Here is a 25927-nt window from a genome sequence, read left to right as displayed (position 1 = left end):
TGCTTCACAACAACTGAGCAAATTCCATTTCACTTTTCCTTTGTCTACAGTGCTGTTTGTACCAATCATGAGGATTGAAAATGATGTCTAGGTAGCATTCTCAAAGTTAGAGAAAGGATTGACCTATCAATCTGGTCATGCTGTATGGCATTGAGATAGAGCTTTAAAAAATCACTCAGATGTAAGACAAAATAAACAAATATTGCTAGCAGATCTGTAAAAATCTAGTAGTGGTAATTGTGTTGGATATGCAACTAAAAATTGTCACACCAGTAGTAAGGGCCACAAAATTTTGAAAAAAAATTCTTTCCAAATAATGCAACATAACAATCAAGACAAACACGCATCAATACCTGTTTTACTTACAGTTTTAACGTATCTTATTCCATAGTTTAACACTATTTTATTTTGGTATAGAAGATCTCTATTACATACTTCTTTCAATAATTTCTTGTATGAATCAATTAGTTGTCTCCATTGCACTTGAAGATTCCAGTAACCCTAAGCTCAGTCTCTCCTATCAGCATTACATTTCTCACATTTTTCATTCCCTCCAGTTGTATAATATTATGTATGAATGTCCTCTTAAATAAATGAAGCTCCTAGAGTTCTTTCTTGTTCTTGGACTGAAAGTAGACATCTAAGTGTCCACCATCCCAAAAAGGTACATGTCCATTTATTTTTCATATTGGGAGTCACCAATTAAAAGGTGAAGAAAGAATGTATTCATTTAGTCAAGATTTCACAAGTGTCTATTATGTCCCAGGAACTATTCTAGGCACTGAAGATAGAGCTATGAACGAAATGGAAATCTTTGCTATCATACGGCTTATATTCTGTTATAGAGGAGATAGAGAATAAAGAAAATAAATGAGTAAAATACGAAGTACATAAGATAGTTGATAAGTGTTGTAGAGGAAAATTAAATAGGCAAGGGAGACAGAGGGCATTGGATAAAGGGGAAGTTATGTGGAGGAGCAAAAGAGACCTTACCAAAATAGTGACATTTAAGTAAATTTCCAAATGAAGTGAGCAAGGAAGTCATCAGGATATCTCAGAGAAGATCCTGGAATAGGCACAGGAAAAGACAGATGCAGACAGGAGCCTTCTGGTCTTGGTGAAAGAACTAGTGTAGCTAGAATTAGTGCTGATAGGAGAAAGCAAGGTGTTAGAGGTAAAGGTGTGAATGTTGGAGGAAAAACACCAAGGGAGGCAGATTGTTTGGTACCTTGTGGGCCATTCCAAAATGTCAATCTTTCTCCGAGTGAGTTGGAAGCCAGTGGATTGAATATGAAAGAATTTTAGTCTTCTCTTTAACAATTACAATGCTTTGAGAAATTTTTTGTTGGAGAAATTAAAGAGCTATAATTCAATTATTTTTGCAAATATATTAAACTCTAGCTGTTCACTTCATGCTGCATGCATGTATTATTTTAAAATAGTTTTTTTTAATGTTAAAATGGTCAGGCTAAGAATAATTTTTTGTTGTTTTTTTTTTTGTAGAAGACATTTGAGTTAGCCAGCTTCACTTGGTCCATGGCATTAAGATAACAGTTTAGAAATTTAACATGAAGCAGGTCTGAATTCCTATCTGTTTATGATGCTGTACACATTAAGGAGATTCAGTTAGTAATCAGAATCAATTAGAAATTTCATAGTTGTAGCAGAAATTTTAGTAAGAAAAAATATTTGTGAAAACTCATTTTAGTGGGAAAATTTTGTTGTCACCAGGAGAAGTTTTGGAGTCTTAATAATAATTATGAACAATTATGGCCAGGCGCAGTGGCTCACACCTGTAATCCCAGCGCTTTGAGAGGATGAGGCAGGTGGATCACCTGAGGTCAGGAGTTTGAGACCAGCCTGGCCAACATGATGAAACCCCACCTCTACTAGAGATACAAAAATTAGCTGGGCGTGGTGGCATGTGCCTGTAATCCCAGCTACTCGAGAGGCTGAGGCCAGAAAATCACTTGAACCCAGGAGGCAGAGGTTGCAGTGAGCCAAGATTGTGCCACTGCTCTCCATCCTGGGTGACACAGTGAAACTCCATCTCAAAAAAAAAAAAAAAAAAGCAATAAATAAACTCCTTGCATGTATTATCTTACTTCACATTACTATTATTACTACCTACTACTATTAATATGTTGTTATAATACATTGATATCATAATTACCCCTATTAGTAATGGTGGTATTACACCTATTTTAATGAAATAAAAAAAATCAACCTTAAACTTAAAGAAGTCAAATAATTTTTATGGTGCCTAAGAACCAGAATTAGCTTCCAAACCCAGTTTTGAAGATTCTAGAGGCCAGCACAATGGATACTTTTTCTGCCTTATCAAGTTAACAATGGTAAACTTATAAATCAACTTGCAAAGCTATTATGAATAGAAGCATTTCATGCTATGATTGTAACGCACTGCTGCGTGTGGGCGACACATAGTAAGAGTCCATAAAATACTAGTTCCTTCACCACTTTCCCAGCTAAGTGGTAAAGACATTATTTATTTTCAAAAGAACAACAGAAGACTGAACATGGAGTCTGTTTAAAAAAATACACTTTGTTTAGATAAACACGTTTATAGTACTGGGCATTTTGTAAGAAAATGCACTCTTCCTGCTGATGCTTGCAGTAATTCTCTCCACAACAGCAGCACAAACCATACTATGTATACTACATACACATAATGGTAATTTTAGAGTAGAAACATATCAATCACAATTTGTACATATAATTTTGGAAGGCATAGTGTGCTATACACTGTCTTCCAGGAATGTGTTTGTTTTGCAAGGAAATAAAATGCAACTTTTCATTAAATGTTACTACATAGTGTGTATATATATATTTATATATATAATAACTGTGTTCTACCTTATACTCAAACTCTTTGCAAATATGAACTTTGACATATATAAATTTGACAACTCTTAACCATTTAGAATCTTAATCCCTGTTCCAAAGGATTCTTCTTTTATACAACTAAAACTGGGGTCTCATTTTCTTTGTATAACATCCTCCTAGCTTTCATCCCCTAGTTTTAACTTTGGGTCATATCAGACCAGGTTATTAATTTTATTCCCCATTTATCCCACTCACACACTGGAAGGTACATAAATCGTAACCAGTGTCTACTAACATCCTCAGAGTGCATGTCATGAGACTAACTTATAATGAGATCTTTTTGGCTTCTCCAGTAAAACTAAACCTTCTTGGATAATATCCAAGACACATCTGTTTTAAATCAAATTCTGCTCTACAGAATGTGGCAATGTGGATGTAGACAAGAGTAAATACATCTCTGGCTCAAATACAACAGTAACTTTTTAATTAAATGTTAATTTGTTACCTATAATGCTATGTAGTTTTAAAAGAGATTTCAAATATATGATCTTATTCTTTACAGCAGCCCTGTGTGCAAGGTAGAATAGAAATTATACTCATATTTTACCCTTAGGGAAACAAAAACTCGAAGACAATAAGCAACCAGTCTCAGGTTAGACACCTGCAAAGAATTAAAGTTGGTTTTGAGTTGAGGATTTCTGACTCTTTTTCCAGAGCTCTTCTCACCACACATTATGTCTAAGTGAGAAAGCTAAAGTGAAGTCACTCATAAATTTGTGGGTGAAACATAAAATATTTTCTTTGGGGCCAAATATACAGAGATATCTTGTAATCATTCTTTGTTTGGAAATACAGGTTTTTCCTTCAACTGTCAAACAAAGTTCCATTCTGCCAAGAGCACATTCTGCAACTTTTTTGGAATAATACTTTTTTTAGGACTATCAAAGACACCAAAAATTAGTACTAATGAAAGGAAACTTACCCAGTCATATATTAAACAATATTATAAGATTAACAATAACTTTAAAAATGTGGTACTAGTACACATCATGGAACAGTTCAAAAGCAGTCCCAAATATATTAAAAAACTTTTATATCCCCAAAAGAAATAGAGGTGTAAGAGTTAAATTATTCAAAAAATGGTGGTAGAAAGAATATCCATCATTTTTATTCATCTCACAACAGGGATTGAAATATATTCCAAGTAGATGAAATAATTAAATGCAAATAAAATGTATAGGTAAGTATTTAACAAATTAGGAATGCTAGATATGGTTGCCCAAGTTGTGTGCAGCTGCACAATGACACATCCACCTAGTTGAATGGTTTTAACACCTCTACACAAATAAACTAGAAAATCTAGAAGAAACGGATAAATTCCTTGACACATACACACTCCCAAGACTAAACCAGTAAGAAATTGAATCTCTGAATAGACCAATAACAGGCTCTGAAACTAAGGCAATAATTAATAGCTTACCAGCCAAAAAAAGTGCAGGACCAGATGGATTCACAGCCGAATTCTACCAGAGGTCCAAGGAGCAGCTGGTACCATTCCTTCTGAAACTATTCCAATCAATAGAAAAAGAGGGAATCTTCCCTAACTCATTTTATGGGCCAGCATTACCCTGATACCAAAGCCTGGCAGAGACACAACAAAAAAAAGAGAATTTTAGACCAATATCCCTGATGAACATTGATTCAAAAATCCTCAATAAAATCCTGGAAACCGAATCCAGCAGCATGTCAAAAAGCTTATTGACCATGACCAAGTGGGCTTCATCCCTGGGATGCAAGGCTGGTTCAACATATGAAAATCAATAACCGTAATCCAGCATATAAACAGAACCAAAGACAAAAACCACATGATTATCTCAATAGATGTAGAAAAGGCCTTTGACAAAATTCAACAGCCCTTCATGCTAAAAACTCTCAATAAATTAGGTATTGATGGGACATATCTCAAAATAATAAGAGCTACAGCCAATAACATACTGAATGGGCAAAAACTGGAATGAGTTTCCAACACAGTGTTGGAAGTTCTGGCCAGGGCGATCAGGCAGGAGAAGGAAATAAAGGGTATTCAATTAGGAAAAGAGGAAGTCAAATTGTCCCTGTTTGCAGATGACATGATTGTATATTTAGAAAATCCCATCATCTCAGCCCAAAATCTCCTTAAGCTGATAAGCAACTTCAGCAAAGTCTCAGGATACAAAATCAATGTGCAAAAATCACAAGCATTCTTATACACCAATAACAGACAAACAGAGAGCCAAATCATGAGTGAACTCCCATTCACAATTGCTTCAAAGAGAATAAAATACCTAGGAATACAACTTACAAAGGATGTGAAGGACCTCTTCAAGGGGAACTACAAACCACTGCTCAACGAAATAAAAGAGGATACAAACAAACGGAAGAACATTCCACGCTCATGGGTAGGAAGAATCAATATCGTGAAAATGGCCATACTGCCCAAGGTAATTTATGGATTCAATGCCATCCCCATCAAGCTACAAATGACTTTCTTCACAGAATTGGAAAAAACTACTTTAAAGTTCATATGGAACCAAAAAAGAGCCCGCATTGCCAAGTCAATCCTAAGCCAAAAGAACAAAGCTGGAGGCATCATGCTACCTGACTTCAAACTATACCACAAGGGGCTACAGTAACCAAAACAGCATGATAATGGTACCAAAACAGAGATATAGACCAATGGAACAGAACAGAGCCCTCAGAAATAATGCCACATATCTACAACTATCTGATCTTTGACAAACCTGACAAAAACAAGAAATGGGGAAAGGATTCCCTATTCAATAAATGGTGCTGGGAAAACTGGCTAGCCATATGTAGAAAGCTGAAACTGGATCCCTTCCTTACGCCTTATACAAAAATTAATTCAAGATGGATTAAAGACTTAAATGTCGGACCTAAAACCATAAAAACCCTAGAAGAAAACCTACGCAATACCATTCAGGACATAGGCATGGGCAAGAACTTCATGTCTAAAACACCAAAAGCAATGGCAACAAAAGCCAAAATTGACAAATGAGATCTAATTAAAGTAAAGAGCTTCTGCACAGCAAAAGAAACTACCATCAGAGTGAACAGGCAACCTACAGAATGGGAGAAAATTTTTGCAATCTACTCACCTGACAAAGGGCTAATATCCAGAATCTACAATGAACTCAAACAGATTTACAAGAAAAAAACAAACAACCCCATCAAAAAGTGGGCAAAGGATATGAACAGACACTTCTCAAAAGAAGACATTTATGCAGCCAAAAGACACATAAAAAAGTGTTCATCATCACTGGCCATCAGAGAAATGCAAATCAAAACCACAATGAGATACCATCTCACACCAGTTAGAATGGTCATCATTAAAAAGTCAGGAAACAACAGGTGCTGGAGAGGATGTGGAGAAATAGGAACACTTTTACACTGTTGGTGGGACTATAAACTAGTTCAACCATTGTGGAAGTCAGTGTGATGATTCCTCAGGGATCTAGAACTAGAAATACCATTTGGCCCAGCCATCCCATTACTAGGTATATACCCAAAGGATTATAAATCATGCTGCTATAAAGACAAATGCACATGTATGTTTATTGCAGCACTAGTCACAATAGCAAAGACTTGCAACCAACCCAAATGTCCAACAATGATAGACTGGATTAAGAAAATGTGGCACATATACACCATGGAATACTATTCAGACATAAAAAGTGATGAGTTCATGTCCTTTTTAGGGACATGGATGAAGCTTGAAACCATCATTCTCAGCAAACTATCGCAAGGACAAAAAAACCAAACACTGCATGTTCTCACTCATAGGTAGGAATTGAACAATGAGAACACATGGACACAGGAAGGGGGAACATCACACACTGGGGCCTATTGTGGGGTGGGGGGAGGGGGAGGGATAGCATTAGGAGATATACCTAATGTTAAATGACGAGTTAATGGGTGCAGCACACCAACATGGCACATGTATGCATATGTAACAAACCTGCACATTGCGCACATGTATGCTAAAACTTAAAGTATAATAAAAAAGAAAAGAAAAAAGAAAAGGAAGGACTTCTCCCTAACTCATTTTATGAGGCCAGCATGTTTCTGATACCAAATATGGCAGAGATACAACAACATAAGAAAACTTCAGGCCAATATCCCTGATAAACATCAATGCAAATGTCTTCGATAAGATACTGGCAAACCAAATCCAGCAGCACATCAAGAAACTTATTCAGCATGATCAAGTTGCGTTCATCCCAAGGATGCAAGACTGGTTCAACATATGCAAATCGATTAATGTAATTCATCACACGAACAGGACCAATGACAAAATCCACAAAATTATCTCAATAGATGCAGAAAAGGCCTTCCATAAAATTCAACATCCCTTTATGTTAAAAACTCTCAATAAATTAGGCACATTGAAGGAACGTTCCTCAAAATAATAAGAGCCATTTATGACTAACCCACAGCCAATATCATACTGAATGGGCAAAAGCTGGAAGCATTCCTCTTGAAAACCAGTAGAAGACAAGGATGCTGTCTGTCACCATTCCTATTCAACATAGTATTGGAAATTTTGGCCAGGTAAATCAGCCAAGAGAAAGAAATAAAGGGTATTCAAATAGGAAGAGAGAGAAGTTAAATTGTCTCTGTTTGGAGATGACATGATCCTCTATCTAGAAAACCCCATTGTTTCAGCCCAAAAGCTTCTTAAGCTGATAAGCAACTTCAGCAGTCTCAGGATGCAAAATTGATGTGCAAAAATCACAAGCAATCCTACACACCAACAACATCCAGGCAGAGAGCCAAGTCATAAATGAACTCCTATTTACAATTGCTAAAAAGAGAATAAAATACCTAGGAATACAGCTAACAAGAGAATTGAGGGACCTCTTCAACGAGAGCTACAAACCACTGCTCAAGGAAATCAGAGAGGACATGAACTGGTGAAAAAATATTCCATTATTACGGACAGGAAGAATCAGTATCTTGAAAATGGCCATACTGCCCAAAGCAATTTATAGATTCAATGCTATTCTCATTAAACAACCATTGACATTCTTCACAGAATTAGAAAAAAATACTTTAAATTTCATATGGAACCAAAAATGAGCCTAAATAACCAAGACAATCCCAAGCAAAAAGAACAAGGCTGGAGGCATCACACTACCTGACTTCAAACTATACTGCAAGGCTACAGTAACAAAAACAGCATGGTACTAGTACAAAAACAGATACTTAGACTAGTGGAATAGAATAGAGAAATCAGAAATGAGACCACATATCTACAACCACCTGATCTTTGACAAACCTGACAAAAACAAGCATGGGGAAAGGATTCCTATTTAAGAAATGGTGCTGGGAGAACTGGCTAGCTATATGCAGAAAATTGAAACTGGACCCCTTCCTTATACCTTATACAAAAATTAATTCAAGATAAATTAAAGACTTAAATGTAAAATCCAAAACTGTAAAAACTCTAGAAGAAAATCTAGGCAATACAATTCAGGACATAGGTAACAGTGAAGATTTCATAATGAAAACCTCAAAAACAATTGCAATCAAAAATTGACAAATGGGATCTAATTAAACTAAAGAGCTTCTGTACAGCAAGAGAAACTATCATAAGAGCAAACAGACAACCTACAAAATGGAAGAACATTTTTGCAATATATCCATCTGACAAAGCTCTAATATCCAGAATCTACAAGGATCTTAAGCAAATTCACAATAAATAAACAAGCAACCCTATTAAAAATTGGGCAAAGGACATGGACAGACACTTTTCAAAAGAAGACATACATGCAGCCACCAAACATATGAAAAAAAAGCTCAACATCACTGATCCTTAGAGACAAGCAAATTAAAACCATAATGAGATACTGTCTCATGCCAGTCAGAATGGTGATTGTTAAAAAGTCAAGAAACATCAGATGCTGGTGAGACTGCAGAGAAATAGGAACACTTTTCACCATTGGTGGGAACATAAATTAGTTCAACCATTGTGGAAGATAGTATGGTGATTCCTCAAAGCTCTAGACCCAGAAATACCATTTGACCCAGAAATCCCATTACTGGGTATATACCCAAAGGAATATAAATCATTCTGTTATAAAGATACATGTACACATTATATTCGCTGGAGCACTATTCACAATAGCAAAGACATGGAGTCAACCCAAATGCCCATCAATGATAGACTGGACAAAGAACATGTGGTTCGTATATACCAAGGGATAGTATGCAGCCATAAAAAAGAACGTGATCATGTCCTTTACCAGGACTTGGATGGAGCTGGACGCCATTATCCTCAGCAAACTAACACAGGAACAGAAAACCAAACACCATATGTTCTCGCTTATCAGTGGGAGCTGAACACATAGACAAAGAGAGGGGAACAACACACACTGGGGCCTCTCAGGAGGGGCCAGGAGAAGGGAGAGCATCAGGAAAAATAGCTAAGGCATACTGGGCTGAATACCTAACATGTAATGGGTTGATAGGTACAGCAAATCACTACAAAATAATAGTTGAAACCCAAGGGAAGATAACAAAAGAGAGACAAAAAAGCTACAAAATACACAAAAAAATTAATAAAATGGCAACAATAAATCCTTACCTATCAATATTACTAAATGTAAATAGATTAAACTCCCCCCATCAAAAGACACATAGTGGCTGAATGGATACAAGAAAACTCAACGTTTTACTGTCTATGAGAGAATAATTTTAGATTTAAAGACACACAGACTGAATGATAAAAGGTAGAGAAAAGGTATTCCATGGAAATAGTAACCAAAAGGGAGCAGGGATGGCCGTGTTTGTATCAGACAAAATAGACTTGAGTAATAAACTGCCACAAGAAACAAAGATGGACGTTATATAATCACAAAAGGGTTAACTTGCCAGGGAGATAAAATAATTATTAAGCATATATCTCTGTCATCAGGGTACCTAAATATATAAAGTAAATATTGACATAACTGAAGAGAGAAACAGCAATACAATAATATTAGAATACTTCAATACCCCTCCTTTCAATAATGAATAGAATATTCATACAGATAATTAATGAGACAGCAAATCTGAATAATAACATAGATCAAATGAACCTAACAGATATATACGGAACATATCATCCAACAGCAGCAGAATACACATTCTTCTCAGGCATACTTGGAACATTCTTCAAGATAGATTACATGTTAGGCCGCAGAATAAGTTAACAAATTTAATGAGATTGAAATCATGCAAAGTATTTTTGTGACCACAATGGAATGAAACTAGAAATCAACAAAAGAAAGAAAACCGGAAATTTTTCATTAATATGTGGAAAGTAAAAAACATATTCTTGAACAGCTAATGGATCAAAGAAGAAATCAAAAGCAAAATCAGAAAATATCTTGAGAAAAACAAAAATGAAATGCAACATACCAAAACCTATGGGATGCAGCAAAAGCAATACTTAGAAGTTTATAGCAGTAAATGCCTACATTAAAAAAAAGAAAGATATCAAATAAACAACCTAATTTTGTACCTCAATGACCACAAAATTTAGTATAAGGGGAAAAATAATGAAGATTAGAGTAGAAATAAACAAAATTGGAAATATAAAACAATAGAAATCATGTGATAAAACTGAGGGTTTTTTTGAAAAGATAAAATTGACAAAATTTTAGCCAGAATTACCAAGAAAGAGAAGAGAAAAGACTCAAATAAAATCAGAAATGAAAGAGGAGACATTACAGGAAGCTGAGGCTGGGTGCAGTGGCTCACACCTGTAATCCCAGCACTTTGAGAGGCCGAGGCAGGCGGATCTTGAGGTCAGGAGATCGAGACCATCCTGGCTAACACAGTGAAATCCCGTTTCTACTAAAAATACAAAAATTAGCTAGGCATGGTGGCATGCACCTGTAGTCCCAGCTACTAGGGAGGCTGAGGCAGGAGAATTGCCTGAACCCGGGAGGCAGAGGTTGCAGTGAGCTGAGATCGTGCCACTGCATTCCAACTTGAGTAACCAGAGTGAGACTCCATCTCAAAAAAAAAAAAAAAAAAAAAAAAAAAGCTGGTCATGGTGGCACACGCTTATAGTCCCAGCTACTTGGGAGGCTGAGGCATGGCATTGTAATTGCTTGAGCCCAGGAGTTCAAGGCCAGCCTGGGCAACATAGTGAGACCTTGTCTCAAAAAAATAAAATAAAATAAAAGAAGAGACATTACAATTGATACTACAGAAATAAAAAGTGCCAAAAAGACTACTCTGAATAATTATATGCTAACAAATTAGATAAGCTAGGCGAAATGGATAAGTTTCTATTATCACCCAATGTACCAAGACTGAATCATAAAGAAATAGACAATCTGAACAGACCTATAGGTTATAACCAGTAAGAAACTGAATAATTTATCAAAACCCCTTGACAAGGAAAAGCCCAGAACCAGACAGCTTCACTGGTGAAATCTACTGAACATTTAAAGAAAATTAATACCAATTGTTCTCAAATTCTTTCAAAAATTGAAGATAAATGAACACTTTTAAACTTATTTTTTATGGCCAACATTATCCTGATAGTAACACCAGACAAAGACACTCCAAGAAAAGAGGACTATAGGCCAATATCCCTAATGAACATAAATAGAAAAATACACCACAAAACATTAGCAAACAGATTCAATAGCACATTAAAAGAATCATACACCATGATTAAGTGGGAGTTATCTCTTTGATGCAAGAATGGTTCAGCATTTAAAAATCAATTAATGTAGTGATATATTAGTAGAATAATAGATAAAACTCACATGATTATCTCAATAGATACAGAAGAAGCACCTGACACTTTTTACAAATAACACTCAATAAACTAAAAATAGAAGAAAATTACCTTAACATAATAAAGTCATATATGAAAAGCCCACAGCCAACATCATGCTCAATAATGAAAAACTAAAATCTTTTTCTCTAAGATCGGGAACAAAGCAAGAATGTCCATTCTTACCACTTCTATTCAATGTAGTACTGTAAGTCCTAGGGAAAGCAATTAGGCAAGAGAAAGAAATCTAAGAAATTCAAATCAGAAAGGAAGATGTAAAATTATCTCTGTTTCCAATGACATAATCTTATATGTAGAAAAAAAGACTCCATAAAAATCGATTAGAACTAATAAATGAATTTGGCAAAGTTGCAGGACAGAAGATCAACATACAAAAATGAGTTGTATTTCTATACACTAAAAATGAACTATCCAAAAAGAAAATTAAGGAAACAAACCCATTTAAAAGAGCATCCAAAAGAATAAGACAGCCGGGTACAGTGGCTCACACCTGTAATCCCAGCACTTTGGGAGGCCAAGGTGGGCAGATCATGAGGTCAGGAGATCGAGACCATCCTGGCTCACACGGTGAAACCCTGTTTCTACTAAAAATACAAAAAAAATTAGCCAAGTGTGGTAGTGGGTGCCTGTAGTCCCAGCTACTTGGGAGGCTGAGGCAGGAGAATGGCATGAACCTGGGAGGCGGAGCTTGCAGTGAGTGAGCCGAGATTGCACCACTGCACTCCAGCCTGGGTGACAGAACGAGACTCCATCTCAAAAAAAAAAAAAAAAAAGAAAAGAATAAGAAGCTTAACTGAGGAAGTGAAAGACTTGTACACTGAAAATCAAAAAACATTGATGAAAGAAATTTCAAAAGAAAAAAAAATGGAGAGACTTTCCATGTTCATGAATTGGAAGACTTAATACTGCTAAACTGTACATGTTATTGAAAAGGATTTACAGATTCAATGCAATTTCTATCAAATCTTAATGGAATGTTTTACAGAAATAGTAAAAACAATTCTACAATTCATATGAAACTACAGAGGACTTCAAATAGCCAAACGATCTTGAGAACAAATAAAGCTAGAAGTCTCACACTTGAATATGTAATTTCAAAGCACATTACAAAGCTACAGTAATTAAAACAGTGTGGTACTGGAGTAAAAATAGGTATACAGACTGATAGAACAGAATAGAGAGCCCAGAAATAAACCTATACATATACAGTCAACTCATCTTTGACAAGTATGCCAAGAATACACAATGGGAAAAAGTGTCTTCAACAAATGGTGTTGGGAAAACTGAATATCCACATACCAAAGAATGAAGTTGGACTCTTTCTTACATTACCCAATACAGAAAAATCAACTCAAAATGGAGTTAAGGCTTAAATATAATACCTGAAACTTTAAAGCTCCTAGAAAGAAACAAAGGGGAAAAGCTTTATGACACTGGCCTTATCAATTATTTCTTTTACAAAATGCCAAAAGCACAGCCAACAAAAAGCAAAAATAGACAGGTGGCACTACATCAAACTAAATAGCCTCAGTACAGCAAAGGAAACAATCAGCAGAGTGTAAAATTAACCTACAGAATGAGAAAAAAATATTTACAAACCAAGTATCTGATAAGGGGTTAATATCTTAAATATATAAAGAACTTCTACAACTCAATAGCAATAAAACCCTTATAGTTTAAAAAATGGACAAAGGACTTAAACATGCAATTTTCCAAGGATACACAAAAAGGCCACAAAATATGATAAGATGCTCAATATTCCTAATCATCAGGGAAATGCAAATCAAAACCACAGTGACATATAACCTCACATCTGTTGAGATACTCATTATGAAAAAAACTAACAAGTATTGGTGAGGACGTGGAGAAGTTGGGACTGATGTGCACTCTTGGTTGGAATGTGAAATGGGGCAGCTACTGTAGAAAGTATGAAGATTCCCCCAAAATTTAAATGTAGAACCACCATAAGACCCAGAACTTCCACTTCTGGGTATATATTTCTAAAACAACTGAAAGCTGGATTTTGAAGTTACTTGCACACCCATGTTCATTGCAGCATTATTCACCATGGCCTATATGTCCATCAACAGATGAATGGTTGAGGAAAATATAGCATATACATACAATAAAATATTATTGTCCTTAAAGCAAGGCAATCCTGTCATATGCAACAACATGTATGAACCTTGAGAACATTATGCTAAGTGAAATAAACACATCACAAAAAGACAAATAACATATGATTCCACTTATACAAGGCATATATAGTAGTCAAACCCACAGAAATAGAAAGTAGAATGGTGGTTGCTGGGCTGGAAGAGGAAGTGAAAAGTCATTGTTCGATGGGTATAAAGTTTCAGTTATGCAAGATGAAAAACTTCTAGGAATCTTCTGTACAACACCATGCTTATACCTAACAATATTGTTATTAGTTTAATATAATTATAATTAAAATTTTCAGAGGGTAGATTTAATGTTATGTAGGGTTTTTTTTTTAACCACAATAGCAACAGCAAGAAAAGCCAAGTCTGAAGTCCGTAACACATGTTCAGCATATATATGGGCGTTGAAGTGGGCTGACATTCAGTGTAAAAATATAAACATGATATATTCCTGTTTATCTATATTATTGACAACCATACATTTTTTTACTGTACTTTAGTTGTGCAGCTTAGGATTAATCATAACCTATAGTTTATAATGTGGTCTTATCATTGGTTCATACATAGCCTATGTTTTAGTTATTAATCAGTTATTTTAAGTAATAAATAAACACATGTCACTCACAACAAAAGCTAGAAATTTGATAATCTTATATAGTACATGATTTTCCCCAACAACACATTTCTTTGCCACTCCCTTGATCTCATTTTCATTAGAATGTCAATAGACATAATTTTGTTTCACAAACAGTGTCTCCATGTTTTCAAATAAATTTTGAAAACCATTCTTCCATCTTCATATTCATTTTCAAATGAGCACTTTGGTTGCTTTAAATTAAAATGATACAGCATTTTTCTGTCCTAGAACTAAATGTAATGTCATGTTTGAAATGTAATTCAAGTAAATAGTTTTAAAATTATTGAACAAGTTTTATGGCTTTGTAATGCAAACAGATTGAAATGATATAGCCTTTCAGATCTAGCAAATATAAAATTGCCATGAATCTTGTAACTTGCTCTAAAGTAGTAAAAGAGAAAAAGGACTTATAGCAATAGTAGGCTTCTTTTAGTTAAGTTCAGTAAATATTTATTGAGTACCTACCAAATAGGAAGTATAGAGTTTGACATTGGTGGTAGTGGTGGTTCGACATGACTAAGATAATGATCTCTAGGTGAGGAGTTTAAATTTTAATAGAGGAGAGGCACATGCCACAAATAACTGTGATTCAAGATAAAATGACACAAATTCTAAATGTTAAGTAAAATCAAAGTAAATGTAAGCAATTATAATTCTGAATTGAGGATGCAATCAGCACTTAAGGAGGATTTTTTTTTCTTTGAGACAGAGTTTCACTTTGTCACCCAGGCTGGAGTGCAGTAGTGTGATCTCAGCTCACTGCAACCTCCACCTCCCGGGTTCAAGGTTCAAGCGATTTTCCTGCCTCAGCTTCCCGAGTAGCTGGGATTACAGCCACATGCCACCATACCTAGTTAATGTTTGTATTTTTAGTAGAGATGGGGTTTCACCATGTTGTCCAGGCTGGTCACTAACTCCCGACCTCCAGTGATCCACCCACCTCGGCCTCCCAAAGTGCTGGGATTACAGGCATGACCAACTGTGCCTGGCCTTCAGGAGGATTTTTATAGCTGAGTAGGATCCAAATAGATCTAAGTGAGAAGGGGATAAAAATACAGGAGAAAGAGTAGTTCCAAAATGCTATCTTAAAGAAGGGTGACCAGTTCATCCTTGTTTGTTTGGTACTTTCCAGTTTTAGTACTGAAAGTCCCATGTTGCTATGATCTGAATATTCATATCCCCCACAAATTCATATGTTGAAATTCTCACTGCAATGTGATATTAGGAGGTGAGGCCTTTTGGAGTGATTATATCATCGGAGTGGAGCTCTCATGAAAAGGATTAGTGCCCTTATGAAAGAGGCCCCAGAGAGACCCCTCACCCCTTCCACCGTGTGAGGTTAGAGTGAGCAGATGGTTGTCTATGAGGAAGAGGGCCCTCACCAGACATCAAATTGCCAGTGCTTTGATTTGGGACTTCCCAGCCTCCAGAGCCATGAGAAATAAATTTCTATTGTTTATAAGCTACCCAGTTTATTATATTTTGTTATAGCAACCCTAATGGTCTAAGACACATGTCATGGGTAAAGGGCAAACCCAGATGGTTGATCACCTAGAGAACAATCAACACCTTTCCTTCCATTCCTTCTAATTTCGCAGTGAAACACACACAGTCCCATATGGCCAGACCTTAGGTGTCAGCTTTAGGAAACTTCAGGCAGCTTTCCCTGTCTCTATCACATTTTCTGAAAAGTGAGGTTTAAGACTCCAAAGTTCCTTATCTTTCCCAGTTACCTCCAGCTGCAGTTCCCTTACCAAGAGTAATGATTCTTTAAGCCTACTCAGGTCCCAAACTCTTTTACTAATGAGACGTCAAATCCTGGCCTTTTCCCAATGACCACCACCCATTCTCTCAACTCTGCCATACTTTGTTCTTGCTGAGCTTTCGTGATGTTCTTATCAACACCTTTGGTCCCTCAATCCTATCCAGATTCTCCCAACTTGTCAGCCCAGTTCTTGTTTATTGAGATTACCCGCATACTAACATTGTTGAGATAAAGCACTTTAGAGTCAGATAGGTTAATTTTTCATCCATCTCTGCCTGTTACTACTATCCATAAGCAGTTATGTCCTAACTCTATCTTAAGCAGTAGAGTTAACTTCTCTGAACCTGTTTTCTCAGTTGGAAAATAGGAGATAATACTCTTTCCAATTTCATGGAATCCTTATGGGATTAAATGATATCACTCACAAAATACATTTTTAAAAGAAACAAGTTTTAGAATTGTATGTATGGTCTGACTATAATTTTGTGTAAACATGTATACCAGGTGTGTTTTTCTGTATGAATATTTATAAATGCAATAAAAAGGAGAATAAAACAAAACTCGACAAGGGAGAGATTTCAGAAGGGGTATGGAAAAGTAGAGAAATATGAAGAAAATTATCTCCACATTTCATCTTTGAATTTTGTAAATATTAAACCATGAGCACAAGTTATTTCAAAATTAAGATATAGAAAAAATTAGGAGAAAAATAAACAAACATAAAAACTTCACGGGGATTTAACACTTGAGTGAATCTTAAAAACTGGATGCTTCATACCTGGGAAATAAGAAAGAAAAAGATGTTCCAGCAAAGAGAGAGAGAGAGTGTGAGCCACTGAGTAGATAATGCAATGCTGCCAGGACGCTGATGAAGTTGAAATGATGAGGGACTGGGTACATTGAGAGAGATGTGAGTGGGCGCATCATAAGAAATAAGTTTGGAGTCTAGAGACATGGCTGGGGCCAGATCTGGGAGTCACCAGAAATGAGGCCGGAGAGATGGCTGGGGTCAGATTTGGGAGGGGGATCAGAAATGAAGCTGGAGTAATGGCTCAGGCCATATCTGGATGCCCAGTGAATGCAATACTATGGAATTTAAACTTTATCCTCAAAGTAATGGGAAAGCATTGAAGGGTACTAAGAATGGGAAAAATAATGGAAGCTGTATTTTAGGGAAAAAAAAAACTGTGTTAAGGATTGATTAGAAGGAGTAGTCAAAGCTGCAGGCTGGAAAAGAAAATCACAAACTCTTCCAATAGTCACAAAAAGAGATGATGAATGCTAGGACCAAAGCCAAGGCCAAATAATATGTTTTTTATGCTGTGACTATAATTAACAGGTAACATTCATTGTGATAGTTCTTAATAGCTAACATTTATTTAGCCAAGCTTAAATTGGCTAAACACTATAAATGGATAACTCAATTATTTCTCATAGCTCAATAAAATAGATACTGTTAATATTTCTGTTATATAAATGATGAAACAGAGACTCAGAGAGATCGATACTTGCCCAAACACACCTATATGATAAACAGTGTCACCAGGATCTAATCCATACAGCTTGGTTCCCTGGTCACACTTTCAACCTGCATGTCACAAAGCCTACACCTAAAGTGTCCTCGATGTCAAAGAAAAAGTGCATCAGATAAAATTAAACAGGCAGAGAAGACATTATTCAAGACTTTTGCAATAGGGGAAAAAGACTAAACTTAACTCCACTGAAACAAAAGAGAGGAGGAGTTAGTGAATTAGTGAAAAACAAGTACTGGAAGATGTTAGAAAGGAGGTTGATCAATGCAGTTAGGACATCTGAGTTTGCTAATTGTTGCTTATTGAAGAAGTTAGGCCCCTATCTTCTCACAGAGACTGGGAGATGGGATTGCAATCTTTTTCTGGTAATGATATTTCAAAAGCATGGCTTCCAGATCCATGAAAAGACATTCCTGGGTTGTAAAACTGCCAGGGGCTCAGAGGATATTTACATATCAAAGGGACAGAAAAATATTACATTTATTATTTTTATTTTTTCAATTTTTTTTAGATTCAGATGGTTCATGTGCAGGTTGTTACATGGGTATATTGCATTGTGCTGAGGTTTGGGCTTCTATTGATCCTGTTGCCCAGACAGTGAACATATTACCCAATAGGAAGTTTTCAGCCCTTCCTCCTGTCCTTTGGGGTCCCCAGTGTCTACTGTTCTCATCTTTATGTCCATGTGAACCTAAGATTTAGCTCCCACTTATAAGTGAAACATGTAGTATTTGGTTTTCTGTTCCCATGTTATTTCACATAGGATAATGGCCTCCATCTGCATCCATGTTGCTGCAAAGGACATGATTTCATTCTTTTTCATGGCTTTGTAGTATCTGTGCAGTATATGTACCAGATTTTCCTTATTCAATCCACCATTGACGGGCACCTTGGTTGATTCCATGTCTTTGCTATTGTGAATAGGATGGCAATGAACATCCAAGTGCAGGTGTCTTTTGGTAGAATGATTTATTTTTCTTTGGTGTGTACACCCAGTAGTGGGATTGCTGGGTCAAATGGTAAATCAACAAGCAAAAAGCAAATAACCCGATTAAAAAATGGGCAAAGGATATGAACAGACACCTCTCAAGAAAAGGTATACAAATGGCCAACATACACATGAACAAATATTCAACATTACTAATCATCGGAGAGATGCAAATCAAAACCACAATAAGAGACCATCTCACACCAGTCAGAATGGCCATTGTTAAAAAGTAAAAAAAATAGTAGATATTGGGACAGTTGTGAAGAAAAGGGAAGGCTTAACCACTGTTAGTGGAAATGCAAATTAGTTCAGCCCCTGTGGAAAGCAGTTTGGAGATTTCTCAAAGATCTGAAAATAGAACTATCATTCGACCCAGCAACCCAGTTACTGGGTGTATACTCAAAGAAATATAAATCATCTACCGAAAAGGCACACGTAGTCAAGATTGGTGCAGCACTATCACAATAGCAAAGACATGGAATCAACCCATCAACAGTCGATTGGATAAAGAAAAAGAACTTATAATTGCAAATTATCTAAAGTAAATGCTCTAATAAAAAGATCAGGAGCCTATAGTCAAGAAGAAACCTGTCTAAAGTCCAGTCAAGGTGAGGAGAACCCTAAAGTATTCTTCATCATCAATTATTCCGAAATACGGGATTCAGTAATTCAGTGTAATTTAAATTTAATTCTACTGAAGAAATTCATGCAAATGGCATGTAAGTCACTAATATACATAACCTATTTTAAATTATAATATTTACATGTACATTTTAAAAGTTAACACACCAATATACATTACAAAATTTAATATACATCTTCAAAGTAAAATTTTCTGTTTTATAGGCATTTTAAAACAGCACGTAGTAATGAAACTGATGACTCAATAACAACAAAGATAATAGGATGTGCTTTTGTCAAGATGTTGTCAGGTATCAGATCTCTTTTCAAAGCTTGCAGGAGATGAAAGTAGCACTCCTTGAGGTCAGAAGCTAACTGGTGTCTTTTGGTGTTATTTACTATCTGAGGAACACGAGTCAATTCATAAGAAGCTCCCCTTGGATAGTATTCACAATCAGCCTTCAGTTTCAACCCTTACTGTTCTGCAAAGCAATGGAAGATGAACCGTGATGATTTTGGGGTCTCTGCACAGAGCTGAAGGGATTACAGTCCGAACTTTCCTGATTTTCCTTGGGTGCTGTTAGCAGTGACATCTACCTACCTTACTCCTTTTTTTATAATAAGTTGAATTTATTAATAAAATCCCATTCCTAGTCATTTATTTCATCATGATTACAGAATATAATCATAGACATGAGATCTCAATACCTTCTGGGAAAGTTCATTTTATTTGAGAGTGTTTAATGGGTAGACAGTGCTTCCTTTTACCCTCAGAACTGAAATCTGCCTCTTAATCATTTCTTTCTAACTAATGGAATATTCCCTACTGTTAACAAAGAGACTTACTGAGAGAAGGATGTAGAAATTTCATGAAAAGAGTATGAGTTTGCATCATACTTCCACCACTTCACTTCCAGATAATATTTGCCTTCCTTATCTTGTGAAATGTCTGCAATAGTAATCACGTCTTAGGGTTGCTTGAACACTAAATGAAATTATTTTAATAAATAGTCCCTACTTGATAAATTCAAGTTCCAACTATGAGTTACACTATTGCCCCCGGTAAGCCTGGTAGTGTAGCTTAAGTTAGGAAGGTCAGGCTTTCTCTGGTAAAAACTTTTATTGCTCATGCTCTTTGATCATGCTTCATTTTTAGAAGTTTCCTACACTGAGATTTTTAATGAAAATTGAGAGCTAAAATTTTAGTGTTTTCAAATAAGCTTTTAACCCCTGTATTCATCAGTTTCTTTTTGGCCTTTAATTTCTAAAATTACAAAGAATGTCTAAAAGTTATTATGTAAAAAATACAAATTTTCTTTGGTGGCACATTAAATATTTTCAGTTTCCATTTGCCTACAACGACCTAGCCACAGTTGTTTCAGTGTCTATCTATCTGCTTATCTATCAGTCACATACTGAATCTCCTCCCTCTGTGATCTGTTACAAACCCACCATATTCCAGATAAATGTTCACAGTAAAATCAGTAAAATCAACAATAATACCATTAAATCCTAGTCTTGTTGACTGTGGAAGAACTGGGGCAAACTCATCAAACCCAAAGACAAAATTGGTGAATGTGTGTTTATCTCCCTGGCGCAATAGCATCTTTGTAGGAAATACCCAAACTCTTATTGCATACCTACTGTCAGACTCTATTGACAATATGCTTAATCACCGGTTCTCTGCATTTGGGAAGCTTCATTCCTTTTCTCTTGTATTTTTAAAAAATATTTCTTATTCCTACCTTTCAAGCCATCCACAAAGCTGTCAATTTTCTGATATGCACTTCTTTCTTCAAATGTCTACATTGCTGATAGTACCTGATAATTCAAATAAAATATAGCTCGCATCCTACTCTAAGAGAATACTTTCAACTTAACCAATCTAGTCTTATAAATTTTTAAGTTATCAATTTTTTTTGTTTTTCTCACTATAATTAAAATTGCCAGTTGCCCAGGGACAAAGTGAAAGTCTGAGACAAAATAAAAAAAGAAATCTTAAACATTTGTGATTTAGAAATCAGATCATTTACACTGTTCATAAAATAGTATTTATTATGAAATTATCATCTTTTGTTTTTTCTGTCTCCACTTCTTGATTAGCCACTTAAAAGAATTATTAGCTAAAAATTCTTCACAAAGGATTCTGTGACTCCCTTTATCCTCTGACAGGTCATCCTGTTGAAAGGCCAGCTCTTTTAAGGAAAGCTGCATTTTCTCAGGATAAAACAGAAATATTTTATTCAATACCTCAGTGTGTTAAGGTTGTCACTCTGGGATTTCATGTGCTCTGTATGTTGACCCTGGACTAAACACTGCCAACCTCATACCCGCTGCATCAGCAAGTCTTGTCAGTTCTACTTGCTGAATATTTTCTGAATTTTCCCTTTTCACTCATCACCATTACCCTACTAGTCCAATGTACATTATTTCTCACCTGAACTACATTCTTCCTCTCTTACCTGGTCTCCCAGTTTCCACTCAGGCTCGCAAATATTTTCCCCTTTACCCAGTAGCCAGAAGAACAATATAATTCATATTAATAAATCGGATAATGCATTACCCTGCTTAAACTTTCCAGTAACTTATTACCCTTGGAGTAAAATCCAATTCTTATTTTCAGTTCCAAGGTCCCGCACCATCTGTTTCCCTCTGGGCGCTCCTCTCCTACCATTCTGCCTCACTCATGGCCCTCCAGCTACACTAGCCTTCTGTCTATTTCTGAAATAAAGCCAGCTTATTTCTAATTCAGGCCCTGGAATCCATTTTTTCCAGATCTTTATATTGCTGGCTTTGCTACCTTTCATATCAAAATAATTCTCATCCCAGTGTTGTCTCCCGTCGTTTCCTACTTTAATTTCTTACCAGAACGTTTTATTCTTACTATTCATTCTTTTTACACATTTTATTCTTAATATGTATATTACGTATTACTATGTATTCTTACTATGTATATTATGCATTTGCATACTTGTTTATAGTCTGCTTTCCCAATTGGAATGTGAACTTTTTGTGGTATAGACTTTTTGTGGTGTAGACTTTTTGTGGGGTAGACTTTGCCTCACTCACTCCTGTCCTGTCCGCCCCTTCCTCCCCTCCAATTTAGATTAGTTCCTGCTACATAGAGAGTACAAGAAAGATCTGTTAAATGAAAGAATGAAAAAGCAACACGTTGAGTAATGTTACTAAGTATATCATTAAGGTCTCCTCTAAAGACACCCTTCTAAAAATGCTTTTGTAAATTGCAACAAAAGATGAAACTCTTAAATGTTGTTATAAAACATATTTAGCTTATAAGACATACTGATAGGAACACTAAAAAAACTTGAAATATTCCTATAAAAATGACAAGACCATGTTTTATTCACTGAACAAGGATCCCTGGATCATGGAGTCATCTAGTTAATAACTGAGTAGCCTGTCCTAGTCTGAGCATAGCCACTAAAACAGTATGAAGAAACAGTGTTTTTGTTGCAAAGGTAATTCTACTGAAGAGAGAAAAATTATTAAAGTTAGTTAATTCAGCAATTAATTTTGATATAAAGGATGTGTTATGAAAATTTAGAAAATGGTGAAGTTGAAAGCAAAGCAGACACAAGAGAAACCATTACACGAGAGCAGTTTACCTTGGAATTTATTGGGTGAGAGAGTCTTGGCTAGTTCATCCATCCTGAACACCAAAAACTGCTTAGAATGATTGATCAGATTCTCTGGTTAGAAAACTTTTCTTAAAATACTTTAAATATTTTCTTAGGAAAGCAGTCTTTCAATACAGGCAAATACTGTAATTTCAATTTCAGGCTAAGTTTTCCAATTCTGAAAGTAAGTCAACTACTAGGGAAAAATTTTAAACACATTCTCTTTGATGTAGTGGCTTTGACAGGAAGAAAACAGCTCCATCTCTTGTACCCAAAAGTCTTTGCTCAAAGCTCCCTTCCTGTGTCAATTACCTATCAGCAGCAAAGGTTTAAAAAGTCTACTTTCTACCTAACAATAGTTTTTCAATTTTTATGCCCACTTGTGTGTAAATTAAAGAAGAAGCACCTACATTAGCTTTTGTGAATATTACTTATTTTTCCCCTTTTTGTTTCTGGTCTGTCCACTTTTTACTGGGAAAAATTTTTATATCGGCATATTTGCATTTTGTGGGGGAATTTCACCCTTATTCCCTGTATTTTTCTATCTTTTAAATTCTGTTCAAGTAATAAGAAAATAAAGAAAATTCGTATGTACATAATAATGAATTTTAAGACCTGAAAAAATTTGTAATGGCTCAACATATATGCTGAAACATCACAGTACTATATCATACCATTGTAACTACACGTACTAGACACCTTCACATATACAATGGATTTGAATCTTTTTATGCCATGAATTCAGAAGTAAGGAAATAATGGAGAAACTGAAAAAGCAAGGTCAATGAGGGAAAATAAATATGAAGAAGGGTGAACGTAAAGATGTTGAGAGATAATGAGATCCATGTAAACCAAACGACTTAGGCATTAGATACAGAAATAGAGATAAGAAAGCAAAAGAACATAAGAGACATGATTACCAAAAACTAATTAAACAAGGTTCAGCAACACCACCACTTACTTCATTTAAGAATTTGCTATTTATGCTATTTGTTGCCTGAAAGAGGTTAAGATTACTGTTTTAACTAAATGCTGTCTCGGCTTTGTTTCTACTCAATTCTTGAGACTAAAAAAAATGAAGGAATTGTTTTTACCAATAAGTAGATTAAAATATACCTTAGGTTTGATTTTTTTAGAATATATTTTATTATTATTATACTTTAAGTTCATGTACCCCAGGTTTGATGTTTTGATCATCTCGACAACTTGAATCAAACTAATGGCAGAAAACAGTTATTGAATAGGCATATTGTCTCTAACTTTAATATATTTCAGTGTAGTGTGTGAGTTTGTTCCAGAGATGAAAATCAGTAGACTAGAAATTCATAGGCACATATATTTCTCATTCACTGCTCAACTCCCACACCTAGAAGGGTGCCTGGCATATAGTATATACTCAGCAAATATTTGATGAGTAAATAGACTGATTTGTCAACAAAAAATCATTTAATCCATCTAAAAGCAAGTCCTACATATTTATAATGTTTATATGAGGTTAAAAGAATGAATTATCCACCTTAATTGAGAAAAATATGTACTATATTAACTAGAAATGAAGCCTAGAGTTCAGAATTCTAACCATATGTATCACATTTATCTGTAGAAATTGTCTAATTTTATCTTAAGGTTTCAGTAGAAAACATTTGAAAGCATTTGGAAAACTTGCATAGTGTTCATTATATAATAAGAACTCAAATTTTTCTTTCAGTTTCTACTTTTATTTTAGAAATGCAATGAACTTATCTAAGATAACTCTAATTTAATTCATAATGTAAAGGGCTATCAATATTAACCTGGGGTCCATATGATATAATATAAAGTGTATAGGCTTTTGCATTAGACTAACCCAACTTTCAACTTAGTAATGTGTGGCCTTGAATAAGTTGTTTGGCCTTTCTTAACTTGAACTTCCACAACTATAAAATATAGATCATATCTACATTTTATGTCAACTAATATGATTACTTAATCCTAAGCACAATGGCCTAAGGAATAACACTTCAGCTGCTTCAGGAATAACACTAAGGAATAACACTTCACAATGGCCTAAGGAATAACACTTCAGTTCCTGGCACATCTCTTCAGTCATTCTGAACTCCTTGCTGTTCTCTTCCTTTATTCTACCATCAAGTGAGGGAGCTACCTTCAGCTGGGGGAATTCCTGGAGAGGCATGCAACTGTGAACCATGAGCACACACTGTGAATCATAAGTACATATATATTAGCGTGGTTGTGAGGATAAAATGAGATGATACATCTAAAATGTTTAACATGATATTGGACACATACTAGATCTTCAATAAGTGTTCTCCTTTAATTGCATCACGTGGCCACAGCAATATAAACTTGCCAAATTTCACATGATATTTTAGCTGATGTGTTTTTAAAACCATAGAAAACATATATGAAGTTGCTGGAGTGCAAAGGGGTGATGTTACAAGACACCGTTTCACTAATAGTAACAGAGTTATTTCGTTAGTTATCCCAGAAAGAAGGAACTTGGAAGGGTAATTCCCCAAATTTGACCTGGACCTCTCATTCATTCTCTGGTAGACAAATAACAATCTGAGAAATTTAGCACTATTTCACAGACCACAAGGCAAAGATGATCTATTAGTGACAACAGAAATATGGTGGTGGTGAATAATTTCACTACAGATTTTCTCAAAACAGTTGACTTTCTAGAGAACATATGACCTATTAGATTCATTCCTCCAGTCAATGGCTATTTTATTTCAAGTTAATCAAAAGTGATGCACTTATAACGGAAGAAATTATGATTAAAAATTAGACACATTAATATTGAGTCTTTCATGTTTTCCCTGATGTGTATCTGCATTGGTAAATTGATTACATAAAATACACACATATACTTAACAAAACACT

Source organism: Symphalangus syndactylus, chromosome 11 (assembly GCF_028878055.3).
Source record: "Symphalangus syndactylus isolate Jambi chromosome 11, NHGRI_mSymSyn1-v2.1_pri, whole genome shotgun sequence".
NCBI lineage: Eukaryota > Metazoa > Chordata > Mammalia > Primates > Hylobatidae > Symphalangus > Symphalangus syndactylus.
Note: the sequence above shows the minus strand (reverse complement) of the source record.